Source organism: Acomys minous (assembly GCF_964271855.1).
Source record: "Acomys minous genome assembly, chromosome: 19".
In the NCBI taxonomy this organism is placed as follows: Eukaryota; Metazoa; Chordata; class Mammalia; order Rodentia; family Muridae; genus Acomys; species Acomys minous.
Genome location: NC_140499.1, coordinates 51,783,289 through 51,801,458, shown reverse-complemented (window position 1 = coordinate 51,801,458; position 18,170 = coordinate 51,783,289).

The following is an 18,170-nucleotide window of genomic DNA, read 5'->3' as shown; positions in this document are numbered from 1 at the left end:
AAAAACCAAGCCCCCTCAAAACCACCATCACCAAAACACCCAGTAATTCTGCTCCTGCGTATACAGCTGAAGGAAACACATTTAGCACACCACAAGGACACTTGCATATCCATGTTTATCATGGCACCGTTCACAACAGGTTAGCACAATGGGAGTCAAGCTAGATGTCCATCAACAGATGAATGCATACATGAAATATTGTACACATCCACAATGGAGTTTTATTAATCCATAAGGAAGAATGAGATTGAGTCTAAAAGTGGAGATCGTTACATTAAGCAAAAATAAGCTAGACGTAGGAAGACAAGTATTACAAGTTTTCTTCTCTGTGCAGAATCTAAACATGAAAGGATAAGAATGACTGTTGGGGACAAAGAATTGGCCTGAAGTGTTAGAATAGAGGGGACAAAAGAGGATAGATAGTAAGAGAGAGAAGGACAAATGTCCTATGTTTTCTTTCATATGCAGAATCTAGATCTAAATATGCACATGCATTAAATGTATCCTTTCAAGCCAAGCTCATTCAACATGCTGGCTATTGTGACTAGTGAGACAGAGAACGTGGGCGTACAATTATCTCTGTGGTACGTTGACTTAGAGTCCTATGGGGACACATCCAAGAGTGTTAGAGGTGGGTTACTTTACTAGTCACTTTTTAGCTTTTCTGGAGCATCTTCACAGTGATTGCCAGAGTAGCTGCCTCAGTTTATATCCCCACCAGCAATGGAAAATGTTCTTCTTTCACATCTTCACCTGCCCTTTGTTTTCTTGCTGGTAGCTATTCTGATTGGGTGAGATAGAATCTCAAAGTATTTTAACTTGCATTTGCACAATGGCTAAAGATGTTCACCACCTTTTCAAGTATACATTATAATCATCTATTTGAGCCTTTTAGATAAACTGCTGACTATTGCTGAGGACTTCGACTTTCTTGGTGTCTGCATACTGAGTCCCTTTGCAATTACATTATTTCTTATAGTCAGGTCTTCTGCAGATTCTTGAACTAACATTTCTAGTCATTAATAATTTATTGTGACAGAATTTGTGCATTTCAAAATGCTCTAGAATCATATCTCTAAACTTTATAAATAGCTTTAAGGTGAGTAATGAGATTGACATTTTGACTTAGCTATTTTTTGAGTGCTTATGAGTAAAACAAGTTACTAGAAAGAAGAGACTTATCAGTTACTAAAACAATCTTTTATCAGCTTTGATAATGTTTCATTTGGAAGTTCGACTATTACCAGTCTTTATTAACTCTTACCAAACTTGATTAACTTGTCTAATGTCTCTGGGATTTTAGCATATGGTTCCTGATAATAATAGAGTAACATCTGCCATATATTAATATTTACCACTTTCCTCATCTCCAGCCAAATAACAAATTCCAGAAAAAAATTAAGAGTAAAAGTGTGGTTTTCTTCTTTTCTCTTACATGTTTTCCCCTGGGCTTTCTATGAAGGCATAACATAAAGGTGTTTTCTCTTTATAAAGTAAAAACATTAAAGTCACCTAGTTACAAATTCAATAAGCCTGCTACCCTGCAGGGTATGATGATTGTGGACATGAGATCAAGTTCCTCTGTTTTGGGGAAAAAAGTAATAACAGCTCTTGGCTATTTAAGCTGGAAGGATATGTTTCTGTGACATTTAATCTAATAATGAAAGGCTGTGGTAACTCTTGAGGGAGGCAGGTAAATGAAATACACTAGGGATGTTCTGTCCTAATTACTGTGGCTCAAGGTTGAGTGACTCCCTATTAATATGGAAGGTGCTAGTTTTATCACTGTCAGATAAAAGAAGAATAATGTAGTGAAAATAGAATTTGATAAAAATTTGTGATTTTGCACTCATGTGTATAATACACATTGGAAACAGATTGGTGTTTGTTTTAGTTGGGTTAACTATTGCTGTGATGAAACTCCATGACCAAAAGCGACTTCGGGAGGGAAAGGTTTAATTTGTTTAAAGTTCCATTTCATAGTTCATCACCGAAAGAAGTCAGGACAGGAACGCAAACAGGGCAGGAACCTGGAGGTGGGGGCTGATGCAGAAGCCATTGAGGAGAGCTACTTACTGTCTTGCTCAGCCTGCTTTCTTGTAAAACTCAAGATCATCAAACAAGCATGACACCACCCACAATGGGTTGAGCCTTTCCCCATTAGTCACTAACTAAGAAAACGATCTATTTGTATTTGGTACCCTTGAAGAAAACATCTTTCCTATCTTGGAGAGTCTAATATTCTGAATGTAAATCAGTATCTACCAGCTCTCATCTCTATCAATTTAAAAGATCTATATAGACCCCAAAACATCTCAACCCCTAAACAACCAAGCTTAATTATAAAACTGAACTATCTGGTCTTCAACTCCATCAGAGAATTGAGAAGGAACAAAATTGGTTACTTTGAGTATACAGGGAGTGCAAGTTAGTAGCTTCCAAAGTGAAAAAAAATGACAGTTTGCTGCCTGAACAGTCATCCAAAACTCTCCATAATGTTGGACACTATGAATGTAACATTTATATAATTCTTGACTGCTTCATGGTTCTTCTTGCTGTATGTAGGTTATTATATATATGTGTAATAATATAAATGTATACGTAAAAAGAAGAAGAAGAAGAAGAAGAAGAAGAAGAAGAAGAAGAAGAAGAAGAAGAAGAAGAATGAACCAAACACACAATCCACTTCTTATAGACTCCATTGCTCTGTTATTGTTGTTGTCCCAAAGCTTGCCAGAGGCTGGGATATTTGTAGGTAGCAGAGGACACCTTGAGTCAGAGTATTGTTGACAAGGGCACAGCTGTGTCAAGAACCAAATATCTCAAACCCATGGAAATGGCAAAAGTATCCTCTCGTTTGAGCTCAAATGTTTATAGTGTATACAAATACAATTGTTTATGAACAACAACAAAAAAAAGAAAAGAAAAGAAAAGAAAAGAAAAAGAAAGAAAGAAAGAAAGAAAGAGAAAGAAAAAGAAAATGACCTATCAGCTTCCCCCCAGCCTGATCTTATGGAGGTGTTTTCTCAGTTGAGGCTCCCTCCTCTCTGTTGACTTTAGCTTACATCAAGTTGACATAACACTAGCCAGTGCAGTTACTATATCGTATTATATTTTGGGAACATTGAGCTTGAGCAAGTTGGTTTCATTCTTCATTGTGACTATCATGCTGCTTTATCCAATTTTGAGGAAGATTATTGACCCAAATTTGCTGGAGAAAATTATTTTCCACACTGTGAAGACTTAGGCAATTATCGTTCAAACAAACTCTAAAATGGCAAAATTTTTTTCCAAATAATTGAACAGCAGTGTAAAGAAAAGCTTATTTTTCTATTCTCCCTATGTGAAAATATATCCATGTAGTTACTGATTTAAAGACAATTTGATCGTGTTTATCAATGACATATTTGACTATAACTTTTTGTTTTGTATGAGATTTACAAAAGTTATTTTAAAAACATTATATTTAGTTTGAAAAGTGTTGGAAGGGAAAACTAGAATGAAATTCTCGCTGTCCTCTTCCATGTTCAAGTAATTCTTCTGGATCTCTTACCCATAACTGCAGATGAGCTGCTGCAGTAATTCTTGCTGCTACTTGCCCTCATATTCAAAGCAAGGAAACCCCATACGAATCATGTATTTTAGAAATAACTCATCAAGAGTTTGAAATTAGGCTCCATTATCTGCTAGTTATCTTACTTAACGGATATTTTTTAAAAAACTTTTTTTTGCATCTATTCAGGAAGCTAGTAATGCTACCTTATGATGACTGTCTGGAGAATGAGATGCCTTATATGTGGGGCTACTGCAGTACCCGATGCCTGCTGGGCTGTATATTTTTATGTAAAGAAAACACAAACCAAATCAAACCAAAAGTCCCAGAATACCTAAGAGGATCTTCAGTACTGTGACGAACAAAACTTGGAAAACATAAACTACTCAAATTACTTAGAGATCATGTGAAACTTATTAAAAAGCCACAGTAATCCAGTTAAGATGTTACTGGTAAGAACAGACAAATAAATCAGTGAAATAGAAAAAAATTCACACAAATATAATCACCAGATCTTTGGAAAGATAGCTTCTTCAATAAATGGTGCTGAGAAAACTGGGTATCCAGGTATTGAAGATTGAAACTAGAACCCTATTTTTCATTCTGAAAAAAAAAAAAAAAGAAAAAAAAAAGAAAAGAAAGAAAGAAAGAAAGGAAAAAAGAAAAAAATATTGTAAATGGACCAAGGATCTTAATGTAGGATCTGAAACTCTGATAGTCTCAGAGGACTAAGTGAGGCAAACACTTTAAGGTATAATTATAGGAGCCTGAATGAGAGTCCAGTTGCTTGCTAAGGAAATGAGCAAAATTTGATGAGTGAGACCACAGGTGCTGCTGTCTCTCAGCTCTGGCCACATGCCCAGCAGTCTCTCCACATTACGCTGTTTGCAAAGAGCTGATGTGATCCCCCAATTTTTTCCTTCTCTGCTCTCATGAGGGCCAAATCCCTCCCATTTCATCTGTTGCCTAGGAATTGAGCACAACCTGACTGATGTTGGAAGCTCCCTTACTGAGTATGCTTGTTGCCTCATAAAACAACACCCTCCCCCTCTGTCAGAATCATTTAAGGACAGACGTCTTGTCTGGTATGGCTGATGTTCCCTTTGCTTTGGAAGCCTGCTGGACTGCTTTGACTGATGTCCTTGCAGCACTAACAGCTCTCTTAATACAGTTCTCATTTGAAGGATGATTCATCTGCCCCCACCTCCTATAATCTCTTTCTAAAATATCTAACTTTGGTGAGTTTTAAAAGCTTTTATATAGCAAAAAACCAAACCAAACCAAACCAAAACAAAAACATGTTAATCAAGTGAAAAGCTAGCCTGCAAGATGGGAGAACATTTTTGCTGCTGTACATCTGAAAAATATACGTGGAATAGTTAAAGAACTAAAGAAAACAAACAAAAAAAAATCCCACAAGCCAAAAATCACAGTAAGAAAACCAATTAATGAGATGAGAAGATAGTTCTCAACATACAAAATTCAATTGGTTAATATACATATGAAAATATTTGGATAAATTTGAATCAAAATTATGTTAAGATTCTATCTTGCCCCCATCAGAACCCCACTTGTGATGGCTATTCTTGGTTGTGGACTTGACTACATCTGAAATAAATCCAAATCCAAATGGTTGTGCCCACCCTGAGGGAATTTTTTCTTTTTAATTAAATATTTTTTTTACATATACATTTATATTATCACACACATATACAATAAACTTTCTATAGCAAGAAGAACCATGAAACAATCAGGAATTATATAAAGTTACATTCTTAGTGTTTTGGCTATTTGTATTTGACAGACTTGAAGAAAACATCTTAGTTGGGCGTGGTGGCACACGCCTTTAATCCCAGAACTTGGGAGGCAGAGGCAGGCAGATCAATGTGAGTTCGAGGCCAGCCTGGTCTACAAAGGCAGTCCAGGACAGCCAGGTTTATACACAGAGAAACCCTGCCACAAATACAAAAAAACAAAAACAAAAAACAAAACCCCCCCAAAAAAAAACAAAAGAGAAGAAGAAGAGCAGAAGAAGAAGAAGAAGAAGAAGAAGAAGAAGAAGAAGAAGAAGAAGAAGAAGAAGAAGAAGAAGAAGAAGAAGAAAACATGTTTCCTATCTTGGCGCATCTAAATTTCTGAATATAAATCAATCTCAATCACATCTTGTCATTATCAACTTAAAACATCTATCTAGACCTAAAAACATCTTAACCCCTAAACAACCAAGCTTCATTGTAGACTAAACTACCTGGTCTTCAACCCCATCTAAGACTTGAGAAGAAATAAACTTAATAAACTTGATAGGTATACGTGAGTATGCTGGGAGTGCAAGTTAGTAGTTTTCCAAATGAGAAGAAGACAGAGACAGTTTGCTACTGGAACAGTCACACAAAACTCTCTATAAAGTTGGAGCATCGTCTTTAGCCTTCTGGTCCAATATATCTGACAGACATATATGTGAGGCAGGAACTATGGAGGATTTGCTTACTCTATCTTCGCAGAGTTTGGCCATTCTTTCTGCCTGCATCCAAGCTTGCCCTTTTTTAGCCAGAATTCTGTTTGTGGTAGAAGTGAGGACATTTTGCCTAGTGTCTTATTTGCCACATTTGAAGCCATCTCCATAAGGAGGTTCTTTAATGCTCATCAACTTCTTTGAGGTAGGCTTGGTACTGCCAGGTCTTAACCCATTTCATTGCCAGTGAAAGACCAATAATAACTTTTAACTAACTCCCATTGATAATAACCCTCTATAGCCCAAGCTACTAACCAAAACCCTCCCTGACCCCCCTTAAAGGAAATGGGGCATCCTTCTCTTAAGATTTCTTTTGGCTGATTTGGGATGAACAATACCTTTGTAGGGGCCCAAATAAAATTGGGGAAATGGTCAAATAAGCTAGGAATAGCATTTGTGGTTCAGTTTCTAAATGTTGAGAATTTCCAGGCTTAATTAGAGTCCTGTGTGGAACAGTCTGAAATGCTGGACCAATTGAGATTGGAAGCTTTCTTTGAAAGTGTCCTGGCAGCTGTTTTGTTCTGATGAGGAACAGCAATAGAAGCACTTGGTGCTGGAACATGAAGGATGCAGGATGTCAGTGTCCAGCATGCTGAGAGGAATGAATCCTGTCAGGTCTGATCCAATGTCAGTGTCCAGTTCTTTTGTTCTGAAAGCAGATAATTTCTCACAAGCATTATACAGTTCTAAAATTATATGTGTATAAGGTGTGTGTGATGCACAGAACAATTAAGTCTAGTTTTCTACTCTTTGTATGAGCAGAAAGAAAAGACATCTGTAAATCTTCATTCATGCCATATGAAGAATGGCATCTGATGATAATTCATAGGGGTTCTGTAGCTAACAAGAGCCACTGTCTATGCCAAGACATTCATGGCTCAGCCAGTCTCAGAGCTATTCCCATATAGTGTGATTAGCAATGTAAGTTACCCTTGTTCCACAGTTTAAATTCATCATATCCCCATTGTATCCCCCTCCCTCATCTCCTCCCACTCCCCCTCCCTCCCTCATCACCTCTCCCTCCCTCCCTTAGTCCTCAGAAAGGAGAGGCTTCCTCCCCTAACATCTGACCTCAGCCTATCAAGTCTCATCTGTACTACCTGTAACCTCTTCCTCTGTAGCCTGGCAAGGCCATTCTGCCAGGGGCAAGTGATCTAAGTTCAGTAGCCAGCGTGCATGTCAAAAGTAGTCCCTACTCTCCACATGTGGGACCCACAAGGAGACTGTGCTACTACATCTGAACAGAGGATCTAGGTCCACATCATACACAGTTCTTTGTTGATATTCCAGTCTCTGTATTGTAGTGTAGTCATACTGTATTAAGTGGTTAATATCTGCTTATGAGTGAGTATATACCATGTGTGTCTTTCTGGGTCTGGGTTACCTCACTCAGGATGATCTTTTTTAGTTCTATCCATTTGCCTGAAAATTTCAAGATTTCCATGATTTTAATAGCTGAGTAGTATTCCATCATGTGAATGTACCACGGTTTCTTTATCCAATCTTCGGTTGAGGGACATCTAGGTTGTTTCCAGGTTCTGGCTATTATGAATAAAGCTGCTATGAATATAGTTGAGCAAATGTCCTTGTTGTATGGTGGAACATCTTTCAGGTATATTCTCATGAGTGGTACGGCTGGGTCCCGAGGTAGAATTATTCCCAGTTTCCTGAGAAAGCACCAGACTGATTTCCAAAGTGGTTGTACGAGTTTGTACTCCCACCAGCAATGGAGGAGTGTGACCCTTTCTCCACATTCTTGCCAGCATGTGTCACCTGAGTTTTTGATCTTAGTCACTCAGATAGGTGTAGGATGGAATCTCAGAGTCATTTTTAGTTGCATTTCCCTGATACCTAGGGGTGTTGAGCATTTCTTTAAGTGTTTCTCAGCCATGTGATATTTCTCTGTTGAGAATTCTCTGTTTAATTCTGTACCCAATTTTTAAAACTGGATTATTTGGTTTGGTGATATTTAATTTCTTGAGTTATATATATGTTTGTTTGTTTGTTTTTGCTATTAGCCTTTTTTCAGATGTAGGGCTTCTGAAGATCTTTTCCCAATCTGTATTCCGTTGTTTTGTTCTGTTGACAATGTCCTTTGCCTTACAGAAGCTTTTCGGTTTCATAAGGTCCCAATTATTAACGGTTGATCTTAGGGCCTGAGCTGTTGGTGTTCTGTTCAGGAAGTTGTCACCCGTGACAACAAGCTCAAGGCTCTTTTTCACTTTTTTCTTCTAACATATTTAGTGTGTCTGGTTTTATGTTGAGGTCTTTAATCCACTTGGACTTCGGTTTTGTGCAAAGTGATAAATATGGATCTATTTTCATTTTTCTACGTGTAGTCATCGAGTTAGTCCAGCACCATTTGTTGAAGATGCTATTTTTTCCATTGTATGGATTTGACTTTTTTTTTTTTCAAAAATCAAGTGCCCATAGGTATGTGGGTTTATTTCTGGATTTTTTATTCAATTCCATTTATCCACCAGCCTATTTCTATGCCATGACCATGCTGTTTTTATTACTATTGCTCTATAGTACAGCTTGAGATCTGGGATGGAGGTTCCTCCAGAAGATCTTTTATTGTACAGTATCGTTTTAGCTATTCTGAGTTTTTTTTTTGTTCTTCCACATGAAGTAAAGAATTGAATTTTCAAGGTCAGTAAAGAAATTGTGTGGGTATTTTGATGGGAATTGCATTGAATCTGTAGATTGCTTTTGATAAGATGGACAATTTTTACAATGTTGATTCTCCTGATCCATGAGCATGGGAAATCTTTCCATCTTCTGAAATGTTCTTCAAATTCTTTATTCAGATATTTAAAGGATTTTTTCATACAAATCTTTCACGTTCTTGGTTAGAGTTACACCAAGATACTTTATGTTATTTGTGGTTATTGTGAAGGGCGTGGTTTCCATAATTTTTCTCAGCCAGCTTGTCATTTGTATACAGGAGAGCTACTGATTCTTTTGAGTTGATTTTAATTCCAGCCACTTTGCTGTAGGTGATTGTCAGCTGTAGGAGTTTCTTGATAGAATTTTTGGGGTCAGTTATGTATACTATCATATCATCTGTGAACAGTGATAGTTTGACTTCTTCTTTTCTGATTTGTATGCTCTTGATTTCCTGTAATTGTTTTATTGCTCTAGCTAGGACTTCAAGTATTATATTGAAGACATATGGAGAGAGTGGACAACCATTTCTTGTCCCTGATTTCAGTGGAATTGATTTAAATCTCTCTCCATTTAGTTTGATGTTGTCTATAGGTTTGGTGTGTATTGCCAGGCAGGTTGCGAGCATATAAAGAGAGCTCCAAGCCACAGGTTGTTTGCTATGACTCCTCAGAGGCCTCCTTAAGATTTTGGACATTGGGTGTTAGAGTTTGCACTCAGCTTCGCTCAACTGGGTTCCCTGACTGTATCCCAGTTGGATCACGCAGGAAAGGAGTGGGTTGATAGATTTCCAAGCCCAAAGTTGCTCAGGTGCCCTACAGTCCTTTTCAAGATGGAAGGGCTCTGTCTATCTGTTCTGTGTTCCAGATGGGCTAGGCCAGTAAGCAGCTGGGAAGCTGAGAGAGATTCAAGCATAAATCTGCTTGGGTACCCCCACAGACCTTTTTAAAATGGCAGGGAATGTGAGTCTCGGTCTGTGCCAGACTTGGTTCTGTTTATCTGCTCTGTATCCCAGATGGGCCAGGCTGGTAAGCAGCAGGAGTCGCGGGGAGGTGCTGAGGGGAACCAGAACTCAAAGCTGTTGGAGTGTTCTACAGACCTTGAGACTACTGGGCTCTGTGCTTATCTGCTCTGTGCCCCAGTTGGCCTAGGCAGGTGATTCGCGGGCTGGTGGAGAGAGATTTGAGCTCCAAGCTGCTCATAGAATGGCAGCTAATGTGGGGTGTTGCTTGCGGTTGCATAGGTCTCTGCTCTAGATGCTCTGTGACCTAGGAGGATCAGGCCAATAAACTGCAGGTGGGCAGGGTGAGAGCAGAGGCAGAACCTGCTAAGAGGATGGCACCTAAAGCAGAGTGCAGGTCTCTGGTCAGCCTGTCTGCTTTGTGTCTTTTTTGTGTCACAGTAGTATGCTTCAGGCAGGTTGGTGGAGACAGACCCAGGCTAATGTGGGCTGTCCCCTGGGATTTTTTCTGTGGGTTATCTGGGTGCCAGAGGTCAGACCCACCCATGCTCTACAGAATGTGCTTTACTCTCACCTGGGAATCAGCAGCACAGGTGTTTTGCAGATCTCAGTTTGTTTTTTTTTTTTAGGTCTCTGTGCAGTCCTGGTTGTCCTGCTAATCATCATGGATCTCTGGGAATTTTTTTTTGTAAGCTAAATCATTCGAAGCGGGAAGAGTCACTTCTAATCCAGATCTTTGATGCAGGAAGATGCAACCTTTGTTTGTTTGTTTGTTTGCTTGTTGTTGTTTCTAGAGACAGGGTTTCTCTGTGTAGCCCTGGCTATACTGAAACTCACTCTTTCGACCAGGCTGAGCTTAGACTCATAGAGATCTGCATGCTTTTGTCTCCCAAGTGCTGGGATCAAAGGAGTGCACCACCATGACCCATCTGAGAAGATACACCTTTGATCCAGATATTTTGAGGTGGAAAGCTACACGTTCAATCTTGGCCACACTGTCCGCTGGCAGCCTATATGAAGGACATGGGAGAAGGAAGCTTGCTCTTTCTTTGCCTGCTTGTTCTTGGCCTCTCTAGCAAGTCCATTCCTTCACTGGTATTAGAACCAACTTTACTAGGATCCTGTAATATACTGGAAGATCCACTGAGACAGCCAGCCTTGTTAGACTGAAGAACTATTGGATTCTTGAACCTTCCATTGGTAGATAGCCATGGTTGGACTAGCTGGACCACAGCCTGTAAGCCATTTTAATAAATCCCCTTTATCTAGATATATGTAGGTTTGTTCTATTAGTTCTTTCCCTCTAGAGAGCCCTGAGTAATACACCATTCATTAAGAAAGAGCAAACAAACTTGGAAGGATAGAGACAACAGAGAGTCTCTATATACCCCTAGTGGGAATGTAAGCTAGTGTGTCCACTGTGAAAATAAGAATAGAGATTTCTTAAAGAACTAAAAATACATCCACCACTCCTGGGCTTCACCAAAGGGAGGAACAGATAAAGATTAAGTTGTATGACATACAGGAAAATAGGTGCAACAGACAATAATCTTAATAAGCCAATTAAGCCACATTTTTTTTTTTAATTTTAAAATTTCAACCAAACCAACCAGATTAAAACGAAATGGACAAAGGGTCCAAACAGAAAACCTCCAACTGGAGATGTTCAGATGGCTGACAGACAAGTTACAAAATTCTCCACATCATATGCCCCTTAGAACAACAGAAAGGCATCACTGTGTACCTATCTCTGCAATGGCTGAAACACAAAGCCCTGGCTACACAGCAGTGGTGATGGGTTTTCGATATTGACTTTCATGCATTGCTGGTGGAAATGACAAAGGGAGCAGCCACTTTGGAAGACAGTTTGACAATTTGACAATATTTTAAAGATAAACTTAGTCTTACCATTTTGTCCAGAATTGTTCATAATATTTACGAGGAGTTGATGATGTAGCTCCTCTAAGACACCTGTGCACAAATGCTCATAGTAATTATATGCACAGGGTTGTGTAGCAGTTTTCTTGAAGACTGATTCATTCTATCCTGCAGGGAAGGGCTTTAAGTCAGAAAATAGTTTCAGGAAGCTCTTGAAATTGAGTAGATTCCTTAGGCCTCTCTTTCCTAGAGGAAGCATTAGGGGCTGCTGAGACACACTCTCAGATGAATAAGCACAGAAGTCTCGGAGACCAGATAAGCTGCCTGGAGAGGGTTAGACCAACTGAGCCACTCAGAAGGGGCACCCTTCAACCTGTTGAACAGCCTGCAGCCTGTGCTACGCACTCCAGGTTCCCAGCTTTTGTGAGCTGTTACTCATGCTGAGGTAGGCTTTGGTGACGCAGCTGTCTTTTACTCACTTCTTCTATAAGTAACATCCCACTCTTACTCCTGTAAGTAACCCCAATAAAACTTATTTGTTCTCCTAATTTGTCTTGGGTGCTGTCTATACCTTGGTCTGTCATGGGCTCCCTATCTGGAGTGAGTAGACATGTTTTGTGTCTCCCCTGGAAAAGTCTCGTCACACAACGCCTAACTGTCACATAGCACAATACAATTCTAGGTAACTAAAATACCTCGCAGCAGACGAATGAGCAGGCAAACTGACACATTCATAAAAGAAGCTAATGTCCAATGGTGAAAAGAAATGTACCATCATGTTGCAATAGGATTTGGGGGAATCTTAATAACTATTAAATGAGTGAAAATAGCCTGAAAAGATGACATTTAACATGATTCCAAACGCACAATATCATAGAAAAGGCAAGAGTATAAAGGAAAAGTCAGTGGCACGGGAGGTTTGGAGAGATGCTACAGATGAATGAGCAGAGCACGTGGCAATTACAGGGTAATGAAATCACTGCATGTGACATTCTGGTGGTGGAGACACAGCATTATCTATTTTAGCAGAGCTATACGACATAGTGAGTCCACTTCTAAATAGGAAGTTTGGGTGATAATAAAGCACCAGCATTGTTTCATCAGTTTTAATAAATGTACCATTCAGTGCAGAGTGCCACAGGAAAGGAACCTGTGGGTAGGACAGGCAGGAAGGACGTATCTTCTGCTTAGAATAGTAAACATAATAATTCTCTATAACATGAACTCTATCAATTAAAAATACACTTTGCTCTTTCCCACGGGGTAGGTCTTAAGTTGGGACAGTCACTGTTTGGCCCTTCCCTTAATTTCTGCTCCATTTTTATTCCTACACACCCTGTAGGCTGGGTAAATTTGGAGTTGAAGGTTTTGTGGGCGGGTTGGTGTCCCCCTTCCTCCACTGGAAATCCTGCCTGGCTATAGCAGATATCCACTTCAGTCACCATACCCCTGACTGTTAGGAGTCTCAGCTAGAGTCACCCCCACCCCATCTCACCCCATGACACTATTAATGATACTCTCCTATGCTTGTAGAGAGGAGTCTAGCATAACCATCTTCTGAGAGGCTCCACCGAGCAGTAGATTGGATCAGATACAGAGACACACAGCCAAACATTAGGCAGAGCTCGGGGAACCTTGTGGAAGAGTTGGGAGAAGGATAGTGGGATTCAGAGGGGACAGGAACTCCACAAGAAGACCAACAGAGTCAATTAATGGAGGACCAACCAAAGACCATGCATGGACTGGGCAGCTTTGTCTTCATCAAGGTACCCTAGCAATTACAGTGGGGCCTGTTTCTGATATGGACTCTGTTGCCTGCTTTTGGATCTCTTTTCCCTAGCTGGGCTGCCTTGTTGGTGCTTCATTCTCTGTGAGCCCCTATGGTCCTCCATTAGTTGACTGATACATTTGTCTTTGATTTCATATTCAGACTCAGAGAATGTACAAATACACATAAGTGACATATTTAAGCACATATTACTTGAGATATGATATTTGAGTATATGCTACAAAATATCCCTGACCCTACCTTGATTGTTTTATCATCAGAATAAATTTTTAGAGAACAGTATTTTTAAGGAGCCTGAGAGAAGACTGGCAGGCTAAGAGCCTTGCTGTTCATCAAAAGGACTCATGTTCAGTTCCTAACACCCATGTGGCTTACAACTTTAGTTCCAAGGGATGTGACATGCTATTCTGGCCTCCAAAGAAACTTGTACACATATGGCATGTGTGCGTGCACACACACACACACACACACACACACACACACACACACAAACACACCCCTAAATAAAACCATTATAGAATAGAAAACATCATTTTGAACATTTAATTACTTACTGTTCTCTGAAGTTTGTTATTTAGAAGTTTGAATATTTTTATGTCAGATTAGTTCTTTGTAACATATGTTTAAGTTATTTGCAGCTAACATTCTCAAAATTTTATTTCAATGACACCAAAAGCCAATGAGCTCACCTGTGCCGTGGACATCTGAATTTCCACCTGTGTTCTCAGCTAGGATATTGGTGCTGTGTGTTTTCATTTCCTGGGCTCTCTGGTAAGATTATATTGAATTTATTGGTTTCATCAGTCATATATTCCCTAACACCATGGATGGTGTACTCTTGTGTGAGATTTATGCCCCCAATTAGATTATAAACTCTTTTATGGCAAAGCTTATATTATATGACTCTTTGCATTTCCATTTCTTAGCACAGCTCCTTGCAATAAATATGGGTTTAAAAGGGTCTGTTGACACTGATTCTGAGTCAGATTCCTGAATTTATTGGATAGATGCTGTTCTGAAGCTTACATTATCTCAACTGTGTATTTGCTGAATGGGTAGTGTCAGGAAACTTTGTATGCTCCCTAAGCACATTAGAAGTAAATATTTACATTCCAGACGACTGATTTGCTTTGGGAAGTCATAGTGACTGCACATAGTCCGGAGTTTCATTAGACAATCTTCTCCTAGCTTTGTTATAGCCACACAATTACTTGAAACTAAAAAACAGGCATTTCTTTGGAAACCATCTTTCAATTATGAAATAATGTAGTTGCGCAATACATGCATAGAGTGCTGCTGCCAAGCCGACTGTGTACTTTTGTAGATTATTACTGTGTCTTAGAGACTTTGAAACTCAAGTTTAAAAATGCAATGCATTGACACAACTATAATGAACGAAACAACACAAATGAATTGTGACTTGTCACATTTCAGTAAAATATTTAAGCCCATTGGAAATCTCAATTACAATGCTGCCTTTCCCTGGGAGTATTTCAGGAAATAAACGTGAGAGAAAGAAAAGGAAAACTAAACATGCTGCCTAGAAGATTTTAGGTACAAGGAAAAACCAAAGCACATAGGAAGGTATTGTGGATCCAGGGATGGTGGCATACCCTTCGTTCACCAGGGAGATCTTCTCGTCCCTTCGTTTAGACCTGGGTATGACAGATGGCACTCTTGTTTGCAAAGTCTGCCTGCCATGAAGGAAGGCATTTAGAAATGATGCCCCAGTTTTGGTGCGGCAAACAGAAAGTCTATTTCAACAAAAAATTAAGGAGGAAAAGGAGGGATGTTGAGTTGCTCTGCATAATTGGGAGTTGACAATGGCCATTGTTCTCATGAGGGTTATATAAGTGGTTTGGATGCCAAGAGGGTTTGGAGACTTGGAGTTGGTCCACTTGCCTGCTGGCTGAGAAGGCAGCTGCTTACTTTCTTGTTCTCATTCTGTTCTGTCCTGGAAGTCTATGATATTGGAGTTGTTAAGCCTCTCTCGGTTTAGTTACTGCTTCCATTTGAGCCTGGGGAAGTAACCAGGAAGTTAATTCTATACAGAGTTAAGGAGAGGGGGGCAGCCTCCTTAGCAGATGGCAGTTTGACTTATGGAAAAGTCAATTTGCTCCTTTCACTTCCCGCAGGCTGTGAGAAGAGCTGTCGGAGTTGCTCACAGAGGGGAAAGATTCAACTGAGTGTGGGAAAACTGGAGGAATTTTGGAACCAAGTCAGATCAAAGAATGGCTGAGGATGATTTAGCATTTGGAATACTTCAAAACGTGTGACATGAGCTGTTCTTTTCACCTCAGCCTCAAATGTACATCCAATATTCTTAGTTAAGCTTTCATCTGCAAAGAAAAAAAAAAAAAAAAAAAAAAAAAAAAAAAAAAAAAAAAAGAGAAAAGTGGCTTTTCCATAAAATGCACTGTTATTCTTTGCCTTTCATGCATCTCGGTCCTGAAGGGAGAGAAACAGAATGTCAAAGATTTGTCTGTCTTTTTATTTTTTAAAATCTTTCATGGAACTGTAGCTCTTATTAACCCTCTGACACTCAAACATAGGTTGTGACTGTTTAAAACTCTGGTTTCAAATGCGCTCCTCCCTCTCCCCCCTAACCCATTTGCTGATTATTTGACTGTGGTTTGCAATTCTTTAAAAGAATGAATGAGCACTGTATATTCTGTTTTTTTCTCCTTTATTAATTTATTCTTGTTACATCTCAATGGTTATCCCATTCCTTGTATCCTCCCATTCTTCCCTCCCTCCCATTTTCCCCTTATTCCCCTCCCCTATGACTGTTCCTGAGGGGGGATTACCTCCCCCTGTATATGTTCATAGGGTATCAAGTCTCTTCTTGGTAACCTGCTGTCCTTCCTCTGAGTGCCACCAGGTCTTCCCCTCCAGGGGACATGGTCAAAGGTGAGGGCGGTAAACCTTAAAACCTTACCTAGAGCACTGTATATTCTGAATGGAGGTACCTGAATAAAGTACCCTTCCAGCAATGCTAATGCTATGAGCTTGCAATGGTTTGCTGAAATGGGCATGTAGGAAGAAGTTTTTGATTGCTCGTCCTTTGAAGCTCACTGGAATGCCTCCTTCATCACGTTTGGCAGCTAAAATGTGACATGCAATTATTTCCTTTCTTCTTTTTCTTAAGAAAAATGTGCTTGAGATCTATCATTCTGCTGTGTGCCCTGACCTTGTAGAGAATATGTTAAATACTTAAACCTTCAACAGAAGGTGGAGCTCCAAATAAACCAAGTAAAATTGAGAAAAACTGTTTAGTCTTGTGACTAAACTTATTCATATGAAGGTGGTGCTAATGGTTAAATGTGCCATCCCTCAGTGTTCATGTATCGAAAACTTAATCCCCAGGGAACTTTTCTGAAATGAGGAGCCTTTCAGAGGTAACCAGGTCACAAAACTCTTCCCTTGTAAGTGGATCCATTGTGTCATCATGAGAGCCCACCATTATCGCTGGTCTGGAAATAAGAACAAGTTTGGCTCTTCCTGAGTTTTTTCTCATGAGACCTTTCCTTCTTTTATACCTCATGCAATGAACTTAACAGTTAAAAAAAATCCCTTTTTAACATGAGGTTTCTTAGCCTTGGGCTTCCCAGGCTTCAAAGCTGTAAGAAACACATCCATGGTCTATAAGTTATCCATCCTCATGCACGCCTGTGATAGCTTCAGAAAACAGACTAAGACAAATGTATATAGATGTCTGTGAACATGAACACAAATGCGTGTGTCTCATATTGCAGTGAATTGAATACAGTAGCAGCTATAATATTGTAGTATACTTTTTAAAAAGACCATTAATTGAGGATAAGAGAACTGTAGAATCGTTAGCATTAGGTTTAGAGACTTATGTTTTACTCTGAGCCATCGAGAAACTCATTCATAATATATTTTTAGTGAACAGCAGGCCACTCAATGTTTTTGATGATCTCACCCATACTTTTGACACTAAAGGTGAGCAGGTGAAGCAAGTCATTAGACCTCATGTATCTTGTTCTCCTTGAAGTGCCAAAGTTGGAGTCTATGACCTGTACTATGAATTAGCCCACTGAGATCCTCTACTGTGATGATTAAGATGAGGGGTTTTGAAAGTGGGAACATGTTCTGTTAACTTAATTCATATTTATCTCTAGAAGCATACTTAGTTTTTAGGCAACTCCTGTTTAAGATTCACACCTAGAAAAATCTAACTAGAAAATGTTTTATTTAATAAAGAGTTTTTCCAGATCACAGTTGGGATTCATATGTTGGAAATGATCCCCTTAGTTTTAATATTTTATAAAAATTTAATGGAAGGAAAAAAATCATTGAAATACCTGATTGCCTAAACGTGGGATGAATAAGGACAGCAACAGACATGTCAAACTGGATCAGAGAAAAGATTAAGAGGCCTCAACAAAAGAACTATAGACAGCTAAGGAATGCTGAGATTGGGAGACAGAGTCTTCTCCAGGACATAGCACATCAAATGGTCATCTGATACTAAATGATTGATTGAAGCCATATATACAAGACATTATACAGACTGACCAGGTGATATTTAGGAATATATATGCATATGCATATTTACACATAGCAACAGTTAATGAAAAAAGAGGCTGTAACTTTGAAACAGAGCAAGAAAAGGTATATTAGAGGGTTTAGGGAGAGGAAAGAGAAAGGGAAAATGATGTAATTATATTATAACCTTAAAATTAAAAGAATAATGATAAAAAAATATTGGCTCACCACTCCCCTAAAACACCTCAAACAGAGGTAGATTGCACCGCACAACACTGCCTGCATTTCCAGAGGCCTG